Raw genomic sequence first — 19,760 nt, 5'->3', positions numbered from 1 at the left:
AAGATTTCTGAGGTAGTATATTAGTTTTTCTTATTATATAATTCCAAAATCTTCTACAATATTTATATAAGATCATCTCAAATGAAAATAATGGATCTAAGTGAAGAGTTAAGATACAAAAACTGGAAAATATTTCAACATTGCTTTTAAGTACATAAAAGGGATTTATGATGATGGAATGTGGCTGAGGCCCCATATTAAGGAAATTACAGTCATAAAAACAGCCATGGCTAAATCTCAAGGAAGACTTGCCAGAGTGAAACCTTAAGGAAAAATCTTAGCCCTGTCCACATTTATATTATTTCTATTAACTTTAAAAGTAGGCCCACTAAAATAAAGTTAAAATTACAATGAAAGATTCCTGATGACATTTAAAATACTGTATTTATAAACAGTCACTGTTTATGAAGAGTCATGTTACATTATATCATATGATGTTAATCAAGTATTTGGGAGCACCCATTGCATGTGGTGTACTTGATGAGGTACTGAGAGTTTCTTCCCTCAAAGAGTGTACAGTCCGTTGGATTTGAAGATAACAGGATAAATTCCGAAATCTAAAGGTGTAACCTAAGTGGAAAAGTGGATATATCTACTGGGCTGAAAGCAAATTTTTAAGCATGCTTAGTTGAATGTTTGATTCTTATGCCTAAAGACTGAACAGTTAGTGTTATGATCATCAAAAGAGCCTACATTGATGTTAAAAATATGAAACAATACACTGTGTGAAAAATCCCTTCTGTTGTAGCCAGATGCTACCTTGACAATGGTTTCTAACAGTGAATCGAAGGGACAGGAGGAATCATCAGAATTTTTCAGCCCATTCAACTGTTCTTTGGTATAATCACATGTAAATGACCTCAAAACACACAGGAGACAATTATTTTTAATATTTACAGACTAGATTGCTTGACCACATGCTTTATAATATTCTTCCCAAGAGACAAGGTGGAGAGACTGTGGGCTTTAGTGTCAGACAGACTTAGATGGGATGTGAATCTGGCCTTTACCACTGACATGCCTTCTGACTTGAGTGTCAGTTTCTTTTGTTCAAAACATGGGGATAATGGTACACATCTCATGGGTTAGCCATGAGAGTTGGAGGTAAACTGTGAGAAACACTGTCATTCAGTTATGCAGCACACCCTTGCATTCAATAAATGTAGCTACGATGCTTATTATCCTAACTTGTGTTTTGGCCAGTTTTTGCCTGCCCTCATAAAAACGAGGAAGTTGGCACAATCCCTTGGGTGAGACCACTCCAAATACCTGGTGACTGTTTCATCACTTTAGTCCTCTTATCTACAGTTTAAATAGTGTTATTTCTTATTTTCCCACCCTTTAGCCATCTTGTGGTTTTCCTCTAATCCTTGTTCAAGTTCTTGAAGTCCTTCAAAAATTGCCCTCCAAGACAGAGACCGCAGTAAGGGCCTTCCATACTAGAGAAGTAAAACAAACAGAAACCAGTATTTTAACTCTTTAAAAAAGAGGCAGCCCAGGCCAGGCATGGTGACTCACACCTGCAATCCTAGCAGTTTGGGAGGCTGAGGCCAGATGATTTCTTGAGTTCAGGAGTTTGAGACCAGCCTGGGCAAACCTCATCTCTACAAAAAATAAAAAAAAATTAGCTGGTCGTGGTGATAATGTGCCTGTGGTCCCAGCTACCGGGGAGGCTGAGGTGGGAGGATCACTTGAGCCAGGAAGGCTGAGGCTTCAGTGAATCATGATCACACCACTGCACTCTAGTCTGGATGACAGAGTCAGACTCTGTCTCAAAAAAAAAAAAAAAAGAGTAAGCCCATATCCCAACTATCTTCAGCAAGTAAAGATATAGGATGCTGAATTAAATTTGAATTTCAGATAAACAATGGATAATTTGTTTAGCATAAGTATGTCCCATGAATGTATTTTATATGGCAATTCTAGTTGTCAGCAAATGGAAAAAAATTAGGGAAAAATCATCTATTTTACCCACAAAACTGAGATTGGACAGATTTGGGCCAAACCTATTTATCTGTTGGGGTAGAACATTTTTTAAACTTTCTGTGCCATACATGTATTGCAAAACTGTATAGCATTTTTTCTTTTGGGTTAGCTGCTGTGCATCTAAAACATGTTTTAAAAGTTCCAGACAGATGGCTTTCAGTGTCAGATGAAGATATAACTATGTGAAAGGAGTAAAGGTACATTTTTACCCCTATAAGTTATACTGTACGTGGCAGCCTGTCACTTACATGAAATTTCTGAAACAGAAAAAATATTCCCAGATTGATTTGCATGCTTTATTTATAATAAATGAGCTTATTAAAAAATTCAAATACAGGTGGCTATAGGAGATAAACAAGTTAAGCTTCATACAGGAATAATTTGCATGTGTTATAATTAATGTTTCCAGAGGGTGCTTTAAACAGTTTCTTAATTATTACACAAATGTTGTGTCTTTGGTAGATAGTGCTTTTATTCAGTTTTGTATCCACTTCTGCATTTATTTCAGTGATATCCAGTTTGTTTATTTCGGTGATAATCATTTAAAAAGTTGAAAATGACTGATTCTTAGCATAATGAAAAGCCAACTGTGCATTTTCTAGTTGTAACATATGATTGAGACCATTGTCCAACTCTGATATGGCAAAAGTAAAGATAAAAAGAATAGAATGCCATTATATTCTCAAGATTATCCTTTATAAATTCGTATTCTGTCAGCAAACATCTTTGTCCTTTTAAGAACGGTTGAAAATACTCAACTTGTGGGAAAGAAGAATAAATGGACATTTGTTTTTAGCCATTGTGCATAATCTGAAAAATATTGTTCAGGAAATACATTGAACTGTCAGAGCCCTGATTGACAGATGAGCTTTCTTCCCATTAATAAACTGTAGGTGAGACAAGAATGTTTCATTGCCCTTGAAAGTGTGAAGGTTGAACTTCCCTAATAGTAAGAAAGTGCTAAAATGCATGAAAACCTACAAAAGTATTTTTTTTGTATTTTTCAGCCAAATGGATGGACATAATTTTGTAATTCTGATTGTGTAACAGTGTTACCAGTTTTTGTTCAATTAATCCAGGAACACTGAATATCATAAATCCACAAGTCACATTTGAGAAACATCTTTCCAAGTCTATATGTTAAAAAAAAAAAAAAAAATCAGCCAAGCAACCTTTGCCAGTTGCATTCAAATACAGGATTGGGAAAGGATAAACTGACTGAACAGTCAGAATGTGAACCGCTGAAGGGAGGCAAATTGGAGAGGAAGCTGTTACATTACTCATGAATGAATCAGACATTCCCTCCGTGTTTGAAAATGTCCTCGGCATAAGGCATGGTACAATTCCAAACGAGGAACTGTGCTCAGGATTGGATTTATATGACTGATCAGTTTCCTCTGGTGTTATCGAAAGCAGACATCAAATGGCTGAGGAGGAATGCAGGTGGTGAGTGAGCCCCATTCTTTTCATAGTGGTTGCCACATAAACAAAGAGAAATCAGCACCCAGGGATAGAGAGACAAGGGGAGAGGCATGAGGGTGCCAAAGGCCAGGCTCCCTCTAGTCCCAAAACGCAGAGCGTTTGAATGAGGTGGGAGTTCCTTGTAACACTATTTTCTCTTAGTTCTGAATTTAATTAGCTTATTTTCTCACACCTGAGAAATTTTCTTGGAAATCAATGTTTGCAAGTAGACGCTGACCCTGGAATGAACTAAGTTCTCTTTTTCAAGTTCAAAATTGTCAGTATATGACATTTTCTTATGGGTTTATAGACAAAGTTGACAAGAACTGTTAGAAGTCATGAGAATGCTGCGAATGTGAAGGAATAGCCTAACCTGGCCATATTTTGTATAGATGTGGATTTACTGAGCGAGCATAATGCAATTCTAACAGTGTTGGAAGAATTAAAAGCATATAAATAGCATTATGTTGAGATCAATATGTCGCCAGAAAATAAAGAACCAAACAAAACTTTCTACAAAAATCTTAAATATTTTCAAACGGAGAATGCTGAGCAAATGGATTCTTGTAAAACTAGGATAGCACAGAAAAATAATTACAGAATCCAATTTCTGAAACTCAGTAAACACTCTGGATCCTTACAAAATCAATAAAGCAAAAGGTTAGGAGAACCTGAAAACAACTGTGCTTAGGATCGCATTTACGTAACTCATCAATTCAAGGAAAATCAATTCAGGGCAGGTTGTGTATATATAGGCAGTATGTGTGTTTATGGGGGAGGAGAGAAACAGAAGAGAGAAAAGAGGGCAAGAAATTAAAACAAGTAACTTTTCCAAAAATACAGTTGCTGCCCCTTGACTGGGAATCTTCACCTTCCACCCACAATACTCCCAGCCTGTGCTGTAAAGGTGTGAGCATGTCACTGGAGCAGCAGAGGGAAGAGCTAACTTTGTAGACAGAAAGTGGGGCTGACGAGTATTTCAGAGGAGATACTGCTTGAGCTGTGCCTTGCAGGATAAGTTGGAGTTGCTCAGGTACAGCTGAGGTAGGCAACCAGACATTTCGGGTGGAGTGGACTCACACACAGGCACCTGGGGAGAAGGTGCAGGGTTGTTCAGGAAGCTGCAATTAGCATAGAGGCCAGGTGGGCTGGGGTGACAGTGGAGGAAGGTATAAAATTAGGCTGCAACCACATCACAGAAAGTTTTGTATGTTTTGATGAAGGGTCTTCAGAGAATCCTGAAACCCATCTCTCAAATATCACTTTTGCCTACCCAATAGCTATTTAAGACCAAATTTGACAAATATTTATTGGGATCCTGCTATGCATCAGATGCTTGGTATAGATCAGTAAACAAAACCCAACACCCCTGCTCTTGTGGAATTTATTTTTTAGCTGGGGGCAACGATTAATACCCATAACAAGGTGATCATGTAGTGTTTTAGAAGCTGATGTGCATTACAGGGAAAAACAAAAAGCAGGACTGGGGTATCAGAGCTGCCTGGAAGACAGGTACAGGGATAGGTTTGTAGCTTGGAAATTGGGAAGATAGCTTTTGTGGACCCAGCTATCTGAGACGGGAAAAGTGATTTCAGAGCAGAGGCAAGAAGGAAGAACTAAGAGCATGGCTGGTGTGTTTGAAGCACAGCAAGGGGGCCAGTAAGCCTGGGTTTTGGTGATTGGGAGCTGAGATCAGGGAGGGGAAAGAATCAGAGCATCTAAGGTCTTGCAGGTCCCTGGGAGATTCAGGTTTTTATTGGAGTGAGATGGGGAGTCATTGCAAGGTGTTGAACAAGGGGGGATTATGTTAGAAGGTAATCATCTCCATTGCATGGGAGAGAACACTGCTAGTGGCTGGGGGGAGGCAGTTCAGGGCAAAGGTGGAGCAGCGAGGCCAGCTGGGAGACTCCTGTGGTGTTCCAGGAGAGGGATCCTGGTGGCCTGGGCCAGGGAGAAAGGAGAGAGTGAGGAGATGTGGCTGAATTCTGGTCCTATTTTGAAGATAGAGCAAACTATTTTGTCACATGCCTCAGATCAAACTCCATCCAAATTTACTGATGGAGTCAGATCCGAGGCATGTGAGAAAAAATGGAGTTGAGAATATTCCAAGGATTTTGACTTTTTTAATGGAGGCAATGGCTTTGTCAGTTACCAACATGCAGACTCTAGTTGGTGAAGCAAGTTTGTGGGATATAAGAAGACCAGGAGTGTAGTTTTGCCCATGACGGAGATTTTATTTATTTATTTTTATTTTGACATGGAGTCTTGCTCTGTCTCCCAGGCTGGAGTGCAGTGGTGCCATCTTGGCTCACTGCAACCTCTGCCTCCTGAGTTCAAGTGATTCTCCTGCCTCAGCCTCCCGAGTAGCTGGTATTACAGGCACACACCACGCCTGGCTAATATTTGTATTTTCAGTAGAGACGGGGTTTCACCATGTTGGACAGGCTGGTCTCGAATTCCTGACCTCAAGTGATCCACCCGCCTCAGCCTCCCAAAGGTCTGGGATTACAGGCATGAGCCACTGCACCCTGCCTGACAGATGGTTTGTAGGGATCTAAGTGGAGATGCTGGGCATGCAGCTGGATGTTTGTGTCCTGGGGTTATGGAGAAAGATCTGGGCCAGAGATTTAAATTAAGAAGTTGTCAGTGTGTAGACAGCATGAAAAGCCACGAGAGTGGAGGAGGCCCCGAGGCGAGGAGTGTAGAGAATGAAGAGAGGAGGACTGAGCACTGGGGCCACCAAAGCTAATAGGCCAGGAGACAAAGACAGATGGGACAAGAGACCAAAAAGGAGCAGTCAGATATCCTTCTGGTACTCCATCTACTCCTACGAAACCCGCTCTCCCTCTCTGTATCCGACCTCAGGGCCTAACATGCCCCATGTTTCCAGAACATCATCCCTGATGCCCACCTACGAGTATTATAAACATATCCATCTTCTTAGTGGCTTCCATGCCCATGGTCAGGGCAGCATCCCTTCTTACCTGGATTACTACAACAGCTTCCTCGCTGGCCTTCCGTCTCCATTCTCATCCTGATCATCTGCCCCCCAACATACCAGAGATATCTTTCTAAACTGACAATTTGACTATGTCACTTCTTTGCTGAAAACAAAAGGTCAACTCCTTAGCAGAGCTTACAAGCTGCATATCATTTGCTTCTGCCCCACTCTCCAGCCTTGCCTTTCACCATCACTGTATTAGAAATCTAGGCTCTGGCCACTCTGCCCTCTTCCAGTTCTTGAAGCAAGCCATGCGCTCACCCACTCTGAGTTTCAGCACATGTGGATCCCTCTTTATGGATATTCTTGCCTTCACCTTCACACGGATAAGTTGTCCTCTCTCTTCAAGCCTTATCTTAGGTAATGGTTCTGGGAAGCCTTCTCTGATGCCTCTCTTGCTCTCTAGTAAGGAATTAGGAACTCTCCCACATGCTTGAACAGCAAACCCACCTTCCCCTTATCCAGCCTTTCTCATGCTGTGTAGTAACTTATCTATGTCTCCCATCAGAGCGTAAGCTCCACTTTTAGCCCTTAGCATAGTGTCATTATGTGGTACTTGGTAAGCATTTGTTGAATGAATGGACAACAGGAACAATTAATATAAGAAAGAATGTTCCTGGACAAAGTTTCTAGCACTATGGAAAGAAAGGAATGATAAGAGTACACAGATATTAAAGTGAGAAAATTTATATGGGCATAATTCAATATGGATTTTGTAGAGGAGACTGAAAAACCAAGAGTGGCTAAAAAAATGTCTATCTGGGTATCATAAGCCAAGGTAAGGAAAATAGGCAGAGGAGACTTGGAGGGCAAAAGTAATTAGTTGAGTTAATAACTCTGAGGTAGCTGCTGGTCATTTAAGTGGAGGAGTGTATAAGGTAGCCAACAACATAAAAGCGGTGGTCTGGAGAAAAGAGGAAGTGAGAGAGCAGTTTGTGAACCACTCGTCCATAGGCGTACTGGAAGTCACTGAGGTGAGATCGCCTGTGAATGTGTTTTGTAAGTAGAAAGGAGGAATTCAGATGGACCCTAAAAGAAGACTAGAATCGAACCTTTATGTTCCAAAGGGTAAAAAGAAAAATTGTAACCAAATAAAATGTGGACAGGTAAGCTAAAGGAGAACTTTCAAGAAGGGAGAAATAAAATGTATAGTGTCAAATTCTACAGAGTGGTCAAAAGGGATAAAAACCAGTGCCCATAAGATCTGCCCATGAGGAGGGTACTGGTGATTAGAATGAGGACACTTTCTTGGGAGTGTGGAACAGACTGCTTGAGTTGAATGACTTAAGAATCAATGGGAATGAAGAAAGTAGAGAAACTAAGTTAGACATTTATTTTCAAGAATTCTTTATTTAAAGGATAAGATGAAAACAGGACTGAATACTTAAGGAAATTGTGTATTCAAGGTCCTATTAAAATGTCTGACACGTGTATTTTATTTCTTTCTAGAAGAGTCAGTAAGTTGAGTAGGAGTTGAATGAAAAATAGTGAAGCCATGGAATACTATGCAGCCATAAAAAATGAGATCCTGTCTTTTTCAGGAACATGGATGGAGCTGGAGGCTGTTATCCTTAGCAAACTAACACAGGAACAGAAAACCAAATAGTGCATGTTCTCATTTATAAGTGGGAGCTAAATGATGAGAACCTATGAATACAAAAAAGGAAACAACAGACACTGGAGTCTACTTGAGGCGGTAGGGTGGGAGAAGGGAGAGGAACAGGAAAGATAACTATTGGGTACTAGGCTTAATACCTGGTAATGAAATAAACCCTGTGACACACGTTTACCTATGTAACAAATCTTCACATGTACCACTAAGCCTAAAAAATATATATTTTAAAAAGTAAGATGGCAAGGGAGGTTTTAAAGATGGGAAGGGTTGTAGGGTGGGTAGGATAGATGGAGAAGGTGCTCGAAGGTGTGGGGAAGAACGGGGTCAAGACCTAGGTAGAAAAGACCTAGGACTGTTTCGTCCTTTGAGACAGAAAAGACTCTTCATCCTTTGAGACAGAAAGAGGTAATAATGAGTGACATGGAAACAACTTGTGTTCATGTTTACTCTCTAAAATATAAAGGAAGATCTTATACTGAGAATAAAGGGAGCCCAAAAGATGCAAGAGCTTAAGAAATGGTGAGAGTATGAAATCACTTCAATGGGCACGGCGAAAAATGGGACTGGAGACATGCAAATAGATTTGCTGGTTAAGAGAGGCAGGTGCTATGAATTGGACAAAATGGGAAAGAATCAAAACAAGAATGAAAATTCACTCCAGGTCATCCTTACGCTAATGCACATTCTCATTGAATGCCTATACTCTCCATAGGCAGATTTGGGAATGAAATGGTTACATAATTATGAATTCTGTAGTAAATTCCTTGTGATGTTTATGTAATCCATCAAGTCTATGGGTCTTTATTAAGAGAAAATGCCAGCATTTGATTATTTTTATTTCAAAACCAGTTTTATTGAGTTCTACAAGGAATAACTTCAGGGAAAAGAAAACACATTGAAACAGATACTCTGCTCTCTTTTCAATAAAGTCAACAGTCTAATAATGTTAAAGAAATGAATCACATATAATGATCATCTAACTCTGAAAATTAAAACCCATTTAGGGATTATGAAGGAATCTTGATCCTGGATACCAGTCTAAGTTATTAGTCTAAAATCTTTAATAACATTTGGAAAATAATTAATCAACTTATGACATAGATTCTATGGCTGTCACCTTTCATTGTCATTAATGAAACTGTCTGGGATTTTATCTGCACTTTTCTGGTGATTTAAAGAACATTTTTTTTTTTTTTTTTTGGTAAGCTCTTTGAAGACCAGAAGAATGTATAAAATCACTGGGCTTTGACGTACAGATTTCAATGAACAATAATCCAAGTATGTGTTAGTGATACTGAAATAAAATTTAGAAATATCTTAATTTTGACAAGACAGAAAGGGAATTTTTGAAAAATCTAAAATGCATATTCATTTCTCTTAGGAGGAAGCTTTTTTTTTTTTGTCAACAATCTCTGCTTTGGTTACTTCTTTACGTAATTCAATAGAACTTAAAATATCGTACTGTTTGATGCTCATTGAAAACAACAATAGCTAAGGCAATATTTTAAGCCCAAAGTTTTGCCTAGGTCCTAAGCGATTCTATTGGTTTGCTGTCCCTGTATTAACCAGATAGCTGTGAGACCACAGGCTCACTTTGGACAGTGTAGCTACTGACTGGAGCCAAATGGATTCTGCTTGAAGTAAGGGCAGAGTTAGATGACAGGCTCACCTAAGACCTTCAGAGGAGCAAAAAGTCAGGCAGTGAAGGCAGGCCTTGATAGAAACTTTCCTAAAATCTTTATATCACTGTCTGAATTCGTGTTTAGAATAGAAAAACATAATTCCTATATTCACACTATTATGAACTTTGTATATTCAAGGCCCAAGAAAACGGTCTCAAGATAACATCCTTAAGGAAAGCTAATCTATATCCCCAGCAGGCGACATCCTAGTGGAAAAGGGTTACAAATAAAGGTTTTAGGACCATAACTTTCAGTCCCAACAGGAATTTATAGATTACAATGACCTAATATGCTAGAACATTTCAGTCATGAAAATGGTGTAAAACCTTTATAAATTTGCCTGAGTTTTCTTTTTATATTTTGATTTTCTCAGAGAAAATGAAGTTTCATTTAGAGTGTCTGGGAGTAGATAATAGAGTACTTAGGACATGCCTCTGACACTGAGAATAAAAGCTTTTGCTGCTTCTGTGACATATTCCTGCTATTCTTTCTGGTAGCTGAGGGGAGGACCGACTAAAAGGCTCAATTTAGGACTGGATAGATGACGGTTTATTTTTTCCCAGAATCAAACCACATGTAACACAAGTTGGCAGAAATTTAGACTTTGCTCACCCTGAGCCCTACCACTTTCCCGTGAGCTTTGCTTTATTCCACACCCTCCCCCGTCCCTGCCTTTTTTTTTTTTTTTTTTCTGAGAAAGGGTTTCTCTTTGTCACCCAAGCTAGAGTGCAGTGGTGCGATCTCGGCTCACTGCAGCATCAGCCTCCTGGGCTCAGGTGATCCTCCTATCTCAGCCTCCTCAGTAGCTGGAGCTACAGGGGTGCATCACCATGTCCAGCTAGTTTTTCTATTTTTTTAAGAGGGGAGTTTTGCTATGTTGCCCAGGCTGGTCTCAAACCCCTAAGCTCAAGCAATTCACCCACCTTGGCCTCCTAAAATGCTGGGATTACAAGTGAGCCACTGTGCCTAGCCTGTTCCCCATTTTGACCTGCCTCTTTGCTACTTAGAATTCGGGCAGCCTGATTCTTAAAGGTACACTCTTAAACTCTCTTTATGACTTAGGGCGTACTCAAGGCCATAACTCTTCAGCATATCCTGCCCACCTTTCCCCTCCCTTTGCCTCATTGATCCAATATGCCATCCAAACCTCCAGGCCTTCTTCTTTATTATCTGTGTTCTATATATGGCATAAGAATTATCACAAAAAAATCTTTCTTAAATTGAACTACATTTTCCCAGCTGTTCAAATACTCAGGCATTCATTCATTTTTCAAGTTGTGAGACCTTTACATTGGGATTTTAAGTCATATAAATATGAATGTGTACAAAAACACTGACGTGATTTATTACTGATGGTTTGGTTCTACCAATGAAATAAAAATTAGGCAAGCCTAAACAAAACTATAAATAAGTCACTGCTGATACAATGCTATCTACAATTAAATGTCAAAACAAGTTGTAACGACAATATGTTTAGTAAATCTTCAGGTTAACCTCAGAGAATCTCTATTTTAAGACCATATGAACATAATTTTCCTTTTACTCCCTCTGCCCCCTCAAGATATAAGAAAGTGCCAATTCCATTACCCCTAATGTGATACTAGAACAACACACTTTTCATCAGAAAGGGTTTTCTCAGGATAAAATGTGACAAGCCATTAGAAATTCACAATATGGTATCAAGAAAGATCTCAATGCCTATGTTTCAGCATGATAGTTTTTCTTTAAGAGAGAAGGAGCTGGTGCCTCCAAAGCAGCCATTCTCTAATCATGTCATTTGAGCTGCACTTAAAGCTATGCTGAGTTCATATAGGAAGTCTAGTTACCAGAAAATACACATTCACAAACAGGAAATCTAACTACAGCAAGAAGGTGCTTTTCCCCCACACAATAGACTTCAAAGATGTGTCATCCAAGTAATTTGGAGCAATACCCAACACCAGTCTTATTGTTGAGTATTCCTCTCCCCCCTCTCCTATATTATGACAACTTGTGATTGTAGCATTACGTTTTCTAAGCCTGTTTGGACTTGCTGCTCTTGCTTATACATACAAGCAACCTGCGCTTTTTCTGTGCATAGCTTTCAATCAGTAAGCATGTCAAGGTGGGAGGAAGGATGACAGGAATAGTAAAAGGGGGGGAATCAATTTTCAGAAAGCATATGGCAACAACTGAATATTTAATCAAATTAGTCCAGAAATTCCTTCCTATTTTCAGCACCTTTGCAAGGCAGTTGCTTCATGGTGTAAAATGAATTTCAATAAATGTCATATATTTAGTTAGACGGCTTATTTTAAAAATTTGTTGAATGGGGTCACTGACTCAGAATAGATCTCATTCCAAGGTATGACAGATGGATATCAATATTGAATAGAAGAACTGATATTAGCTAGAAGTTTCTGGGGAAAAGAAAAAGTCATTCATTTAACACTCTACAAAATATTTGCTGAGTACCTACTATGTGTCAGAATAAAATGATAAATATTTGGGCTTTATATTTATATTACAAAACAAAGAGCAAATGTGTCAAAATATTTTCCTTGAGGTTAGTAAGGATTACAACTGAATACTACGGATAAAGAAGGACTTTAAAAGGAATTAAAATTTTCATATTGCATGATTCAAACATTCATACTGTCATGGTTGCAGGATTTTAGACCTAATCAGATTTTTGAGGATGCTGTTTTCTGACGCTTAGCAAAAACCAACTTCCCATTTTTCTGGAACAAAAATGCCTTACATGATTTTAAAGATTTCTTGGACATCAAAGAGCTTAGAGGGACATACCGTTTGTGGGTAATGATTTAGATTTGGTGAATCAAAAACACATGGATTAAATTTCCCTTAAAAGGCCCTAGGTTTAAAATTTAAGAGCTAAAATGCTGGTCTAAACACACTCTGGTCCCAAGGAAAGCCAAAACTTACTTTTAAAGCTAGGTTGAGCTGTCTTATGGACCCAAACTCGGCTGGGTTTTCCTTTCCCACATGATTAGGCCTCAAAGGAGGCAACCTATCTCTAATAACAAATTGACCACTTCTCTCTTTCTCTGACTTGGAAAGACTACATTATTTCAAAAGTCTCAGCTTTCCATGCTTTTCTTTACATTTTTAATAAAATATTAAAAATTAGAAATCTTCCACGGTCTTATTGAACAGCTTTTCCCCAAGTCATTCTTTTTTTAAAAAAACATACAATTTCAAATGGGACCTGAGAGTCCAGGTGCTGCCTTAGAATTCCAACTATCAAGGAGTAGGAGATCATTTCGTAATAGGAATAGGCCACTGATCTTAATATGTGCACTGTTTCATGATATATTATTATATTTGTATTTCAAATAGTGAGAAGAAATACAGTACATAATCTTCCTTTCTAACACAATGGTCTTCGGGGGGCTGCTAGCTTGGGCATTTCACTGAGATTTTAGGATTAAAGGAAGCAAGTTAGCACACAACCTGTGAGCTTTTATTCCTTTGGAAAAATAGATTTTAACGCTGATCTGATTGCTTGTAAAGGGCACTGGAAATCAGCAGGGCAGTGCATGTTTTGAATTTCAATGGCAGGGTAATAACAATGGGTGAAGTTCCATTTCCAGAGAGAGTTGGGGGGGGGAGGCGGAAGAGAATATTCCAAAAGGGGAGTTTATCCTGAATCAGAGAACTTGGAAATGAAATTGATGCATAAAGCCATGATGGATTCAGGTTTCAAAAAATGACTACTTCAGTTTAAGAATGAAACAACTGGATTACCCTTCAGTTTAGAAATGTACATAGTTTGATGTAAAGTATGTGGGCTGATATTGATAGAAAAATAAGTACATGCCAATAGAAACTGACATAAAATATTGGTTTTTAAAAATTTGCTTAGTTAATTTTCCAGAGAATTTCAGTTAATTTTCTGAGAATTTTAGAAAATAAAATACTTGGTAGAAGCAGTCCTGGGGCTCTTGGGCCATGCATGCTGCTGCAATTGGGACCATCAGGAGCCCAATCTGGCCTGCAGACTTTGTGCCCCTGTAAGCTGTACAGCGTTTTAAAGATACTGAGTCAACATTTTAAAATTGGGAGATTTCTAGCTTCTCTTGAAAATCTGAAAGATACTACCACATCGGCCCATGCCATACACGGAGCCTCGTGGCAGCTCTAATCATGCCAAGTGGTGACTGCCCCTCTTAGGTAGGGCTTTTCCTAAGCAGTTCATCAATCCCTAATGAAAAGGTTAGTTTTCCTGATTTAAGTTACCTGTTTGAAAATATTGATACAGAATATAAATAGGCAAGGGAACAGGAAGAAAAGAGGAAGAAAATTCAATGTAGTTACTTCCTACTGGACAGGGAAAAGGAAGGAGAATGAGGGGGAGAGAACAAAGTGTATAGCAGACAGAGCTTCACACCATCAGCAACTGCCTCTTGTTGTCTTTAGATTTACACCACGGAAGGAATCAGCGAAAAAGGCCATGGGTATCTGCAAATCTTGATACAGGATAAAAATAGGGGAATAAGGGAACAGGAAGAAAAGAGGAAGAAAATCTAATGCAGTTACTTCATACTGGACAGGGAAAAGGAAGGAGCATGAGGGGGTGAGAAAGAAGTGCATAGCAGATGCTGCACGCCATCAGCAACTGCCTCTTGCTGTCTTTAGATTTATACCACAGAAGGGATCAGCAAAAAAGGCCATGGGTATTATTCTCAACAAATTCCACTGTGCCAGGCTCCCAGTGTGGAAAAGAAGAAGGAAAGTTGTCCGAATGGAGCAATATCTCTGAAAGAGGGTGGGGTATGGGATGGGACCAGGTGAATGCAAAAAAACACTCTGGGTCTTCATCTTCCATATCTTATAAACCAAAAGATGTGGGCCACTCCTGTATCTTCGTCTTTAAGACTGTAGCTAATGATGGCAGGCACTGTCCAGGTATCTCCGTACAAAACCAGGGGCACTGTTAAGGTATCGCCCTATAAAACCAGGGACTCTAAGGACAGGTTTGTGAGCTGTGAACTGCACAATTTCAGGAAAAACAAGATGCGAATGGCACTCCTAAAAAGTGCTCTGATATTCACCTGGTTCACCTCCTCATCTCCTTCAGGCTCTATCCCCAAGCCCACCTTTGAAGACAAGCCTTCTCTGACCTCACTATTGAGGTTTTCAATCACCATCCCACTTCCTCTTATCCTTGACAGTTCCTATTCTCTTTTCCATTTTATTCTTCCTTGAAGCTGTTATCACCTGACATCCAACACATTTAGTTATGTATTTCATTATTGTTTCCCAACTCAATAGAACAGAGCGTCATGAGGTTAGAGACTTTTGTCTGTTTTATTCTCTGTGGGAACATCAGTTTTAGAGCTACGCCTGGTAAGTTGTCAAAAAATTATCCTGAATGAATGATTAAATCCTCAATCACATTCTTGGAGTACAGGAACCTGGCTTTCACTATAACCTGTGAATCTCTAAGCACATTTCATAATTGCTTTCCTTTATTATATTAGTAGAAATACATTTTCAAATTCGATTGCCCATTATATAATTGTCTATGGGCCCTATAGCTACATAATTTATTATAGAAATTAAAATCAATGTGAGTAACCTGCATAAACATACTTGCACACATTTATGCAATCACAGGGAGAAATATGTGTACCTGGGTATGTGATTACAAAGTTAACTGTTTTTATTTCACTGGGCTCACACCTTCTGCTACAAATAACACACGTGATTTTTCTCTCAATTAAGTTTTACAGCTTATAAAAATGCTTTCTTCACTTTGTCCCATGAAAAGCAAAGTAGTCAGATTTTACTGGATGTTTTTATTGAAACAAATCCCAAGGGGAACTGTTTAACACAGCTGAAAAGATATCTGGGAATGTGCTTTCTGATAGAAGGATAGATTACAAAATTATTCACGGCTCTTAATCCTGATAACAGGAGCAGAATACCCCACACATATGAATGAAACCTTTTCTTGGTGTGTCTTACTAAAAAAAAAAAAAAAAAAAAGAAAGAACAATAAATTAAAATTAAAAAAAAAAGCAAGAACTGGAGAAAGAGAAGGTGAGAAAAACTGCAGGGACTAGATATGTTATATTCATCATTTATTACTATCTTAAGCATCCCTAATTATGCCTCTGTGGAAAACATTTCCAATAGCTGATGTCTGGGGAGAGGTGGTATGGTGCTATTGAAATAACATGGAGCTAGTCTCAAACTCAGTTTCCTTGTCTATAACATGAGAATGTTAAGATGTTATCAGACTTGCCTATCTTGTAAGATTGTTTTGGTATCAGAAAGATGATATATGCAGACGCAGCTTGCAAATTTTAAGGTTTTTAAGTTCCAATTTTTGATTTAAAAAAATTCTATTATTTAATAGCAAATAGGATGATTTTGAAAGTGTTTCTTGTGTGATGTTCCCTTAAAAATTATGGATTTGGGTTCATTTTATGTGTGATATTTGTCTGTATATCTAGATTGTAAACTCTTCAAGGGCATATTCCATTTCTTTCTTTTAAAGAAAATGTTCTAGTACCTGGCACATATGATACTCAATATATAGGTCCTACTTATTTTTGGTCAGGGAAATGTGGGTCTGGCAGCAACCCAGCATCAGTTGAGAACACATCATCAAAGTGATCCTGAACTAACATTAGTCAGTGTACCTATCATTTATTCCTGAGACGTGACTATTTATTTTGCACTAGGAAAACCCATGAAGAAACTCTTTCCCTGAGGGCTTGCTGTCAAAAACACTAGTTTCAGCATACACCAGCCAGGAAAAGAAGGCTCACTTCCTGACACTTGAGTTTCTACATACATTTTCTCCCCATAAGAGGGCACAAAGAGGAAATGAAGTATCCCATGAATAAACACAGCAGACCAAGGAAATCTTAGGGATTTAGACCATGAAAAAGAAAGCATAGATGACTCTGGTGAGGATCACTAAGCCTAATGCCTAAAGAAGAAACCAGCAAACTGGGCTGGAGAAATGGGGGCACAGAAGGCCTTGGAAGCAGCTCTGATCAAGCCAAGGGAAAGGGTTGAGGAGGAAGAGGACAGAGAAATGGGAGATAATCTGAATGTGTGAGGAACTGTGCTCACCATGGGACTGTCATCATGTCTTTGGTGCAGCCACTTGGAGAATATAAGCCAGTTAGAGGATGTTAACCCCTTTGAGTTATTCACATTGTTTTGGGATGACCACATTTGAGAAAAAGTTTATTTGAGACTATTATGCAGATTTGCAGAAGGATAATTAGACTAATGCTATTTTGAACAATATTTTAACAACAGCGAAGGAAATTGATTTTTGAAATGTATTTCTCAGTCTACCCCTCATTAAGACAATTTTTTTTAAAGATTTCAAGATTAATGCAATGCATATACTTACATAGTCTTAAAAGGAATTTATAAAATATGGATATTTCTTCTGCTTAGAAAAGGGCCATTTTTCTCTATTATAGGTTTAAAAATAGTGAAAATATTAGTTATGAGCTTTCATGTTGACTGGCTATGATTAATCTGGTACATTTTTATCATGAAGATAAACTCCATCCACTAATTTTTTGAAAGCATGTAGTATACATCTAATGTAAACCTCTATTGCCATGTATCAAGAACAAAGCAATTTTGAAAAAGCAGTAGTCGGCAGACCATCCTCTATATATGCCACAAATTCCATCACGTTAAAAGCAAAATATTTTTACGTTAATAACTTATGCACCATTAAGTTTGAAAACTGAATAGAATTTTTAAAACACCAATACATTTTCTAGGCTATCAGACACATTTTTGGTACTACAAAATTTTCTTATGAATGATGTAAATTTTCCCTGTTGACTACACCACAGACTTGCAAATGATAGGAACCAAAGTACCTCACTTCTGTTCCATTATGGAAGTTTACATGTTAAAAACAAAGCTCAATTAGCTTAGAACAAGGAAGGAAAGCTATGTACCTGTAAATAATCCAAGCACCACTTACACTGTGTACATAAAAATGCAATTTATGTCCCCATAGCACAGAGAAACACGATGTACATCATTTTCAGATCATCTTCATGCAGAAAATATTCATTAGTCAGCTATAATAGTTTAGCTGTAAGGGAATATAATGTTTTTCTGAATTCATTTGCATGGCAATGTGCATGTGTCTGGCGACAGAATAAACCTCCACCCAAAGCTACAGAATGTGAACAATCTTCTTAAAATTCAAGAGAGGGTCCAGATAGTCTATACTGTCTCCAATGTCAGTTTTTACAATCCTCTCACATTCATGGACCATCTTAACATAGCAATTAAGGTATCTTGATTATTTTGCCTAAGAGAGCTGACAATATTTCATTCTGCCCGAAGGCTCCTTTGAACATAAAACTGTGATAAGGTAAAATACACTGGGCAACTATTCATGCATTAGCCACTGGAGCCCTCTCCAACTGCCAAATTAGCAAATGGTTCTTTTAAAACATAAAAGATACGAATGGGAAACAGTACCTCGGAGTAAATTTTGCATTGACAATAGTCAGGGAAAGTACTTCACTGGTGCTTTAATTATCGGGTCAGCACTATGGCCACATTGCCCAGCCTCTGGTTATAATCCATTTCACCTAATAAGATAGATGGCCTCCGCAAGCCCCAGAAAGAGATAAGGTACGATGGAAAATGGATGGATCACAAGCCCCGCGTGATTGCCAGAAATGAAAAATTCAGACTTTCACAGAAACACCTGCCCCTTGGAAGGACCCCGACATAATACAGATAAAGCAAGGCTGGGAACAAGGAAACAGCTCGGCTCAAACCTTGCCGACTGCATCGCGGTGGGACGAGGATGACCTGATCCCTTTTGTAAGGGCTGAGTCAGATACTAGCTTTAAAACTTGCTGGGCCATAACAGTCACACATCACCCGCTGTCCCAGCGCCCCTCTCCCTCCTAAGTCACACAGGTGGCCATCAGAAGCAACCCTCTAAAACGACAAGCCCCATTCTCGCTTCGCCCTCCTCCTGGCCATGTCTCTTCAGTTTCCGAAGCTCCTAAACTCTCTCCCACCTCCTTGGTTTTGCCCCCTGGAACGGCAGTCAGGTCTCTTAGGGGAACAAAGAAAGCAGAACTGCTGGGGCGAGGGGTGGGGTGCGGGATCTGAAGAGGGGCTGCAGTTTTACCTTGCGGTGCCCAGGAACCCGTGGAGAAGTCAGCGGCGCAGGGACCACCCGCGCGCTCCGCGCCACCCCGCCTCCTCGCAGCAAGTCAGCTGTCGCCCCGCATCTGGCTCGCGCTCTCCACTCGGCTCCGCATCTGCTCACAAAGCGCTCGGGGCGCCGCGGGCGGCGAGGGCCTTCGGGTCACCTGCGGCCCGGCGGAGCCCAGCGCCCCGCCCGCCGGCCGCGCTCCCTCCGCCCCTTCCCACACGCGCGCTGCCCGGCCAGTGACTCAGCCGGGCATCGGCGCGCGGCCCGCGGCGGCCCGGGCGCGTCGGGGCGGGAGGCACTGCCAGGCGACCAGACCGGGGCGCTCGCCTGCCCGCCCCAGCACGTGTCTGTCTGCCTCGCGCGTTGTCGGTCCGCCTAGTCCGCGGGTTCCAAGGACCGCTGAGGTGCGGACTGGCACCACCCAGAGGGAAATCGGCCCCCGCCCTTCCTGCCGTCCGCGCCGCGCCTGGCCCCGCGGGGGTCGCGTTTCCTCCCGCCCCTGCCCCGCCCACGACAAGGTGAAACTTTCTAGGTGGAGAAGTTTTCTCGCCCTGGCTGCGCGCTCTCCTCCCCCAGCTCAGGCGGTCTGAAGTTAGCTCAGCAGGAGATAAGCGGGACCGAGTCTCCCCCTCCTGGCGCTTGGGCGGCGAGTGTCACCCGGCGCGCAGAGGCAGGGTGCACACCCTCTTGGCACCCCGCGCGCTGGCCCCGGGAAGGGCGCGAGCTCTGCTCTCGGCCTCTCCCACGTCTCCGCTAACCTCCTGGCATTCACCGGGGTATAGAGAGATTTGGGCACCGCAGAAACAAGGAGTTCGTTGTTAGAGGCGGAGGTAGGAGTGG

At 40.4% G+C, this 19,760-nt stretch overlaps 1 protein-coding gene across 3 annotated transcripts in view; it reads right to left on the bottom strand.

Annotated features, from left to right (window-relative positions):
* MET (MET proto-oncogene, receptor tyrosine kinase) overlaps positions 1-19,269 on the bottom strand; it is a 131,129-nt gene extending 111,860 nt beyond the window's left edge. For 2 of the 3 annotated variants that reach the window (XM_017535058.2, XM_037740804.1), the window contains exon 1: positions 18,894-19,119. The gene's annotated coding sequence lies outside the window, so the exon portion shown is untranslated. Of the gene's footprint in view, positions 1-18,893 lie in introns of all 3 variants that reach the window. The other variant, XM_017535059.2, reaches the window with a different exon arrangement.
* Positions 19,270-19,760: the final 491 nt, after the last annotated feature.

Source organism: Cebus imitator, unplaced genomic scaffold (genome assembly GCF_001604975.1).
Source record: "Cebus imitator isolate Cc_AM_T3 unplaced genomic scaffold, Cebus_imitator-1.0 Scaffold90, whole genome shotgun sequence".
NCBI lineage: Eukaryota > Metazoa > Chordata > Mammalia > Primates > Cebidae > Cebus > Cebus imitator.
Note: the sequence above shows the minus strand (reverse complement) of the source record. Positions and strands in the feature narration are given on the sequence as shown.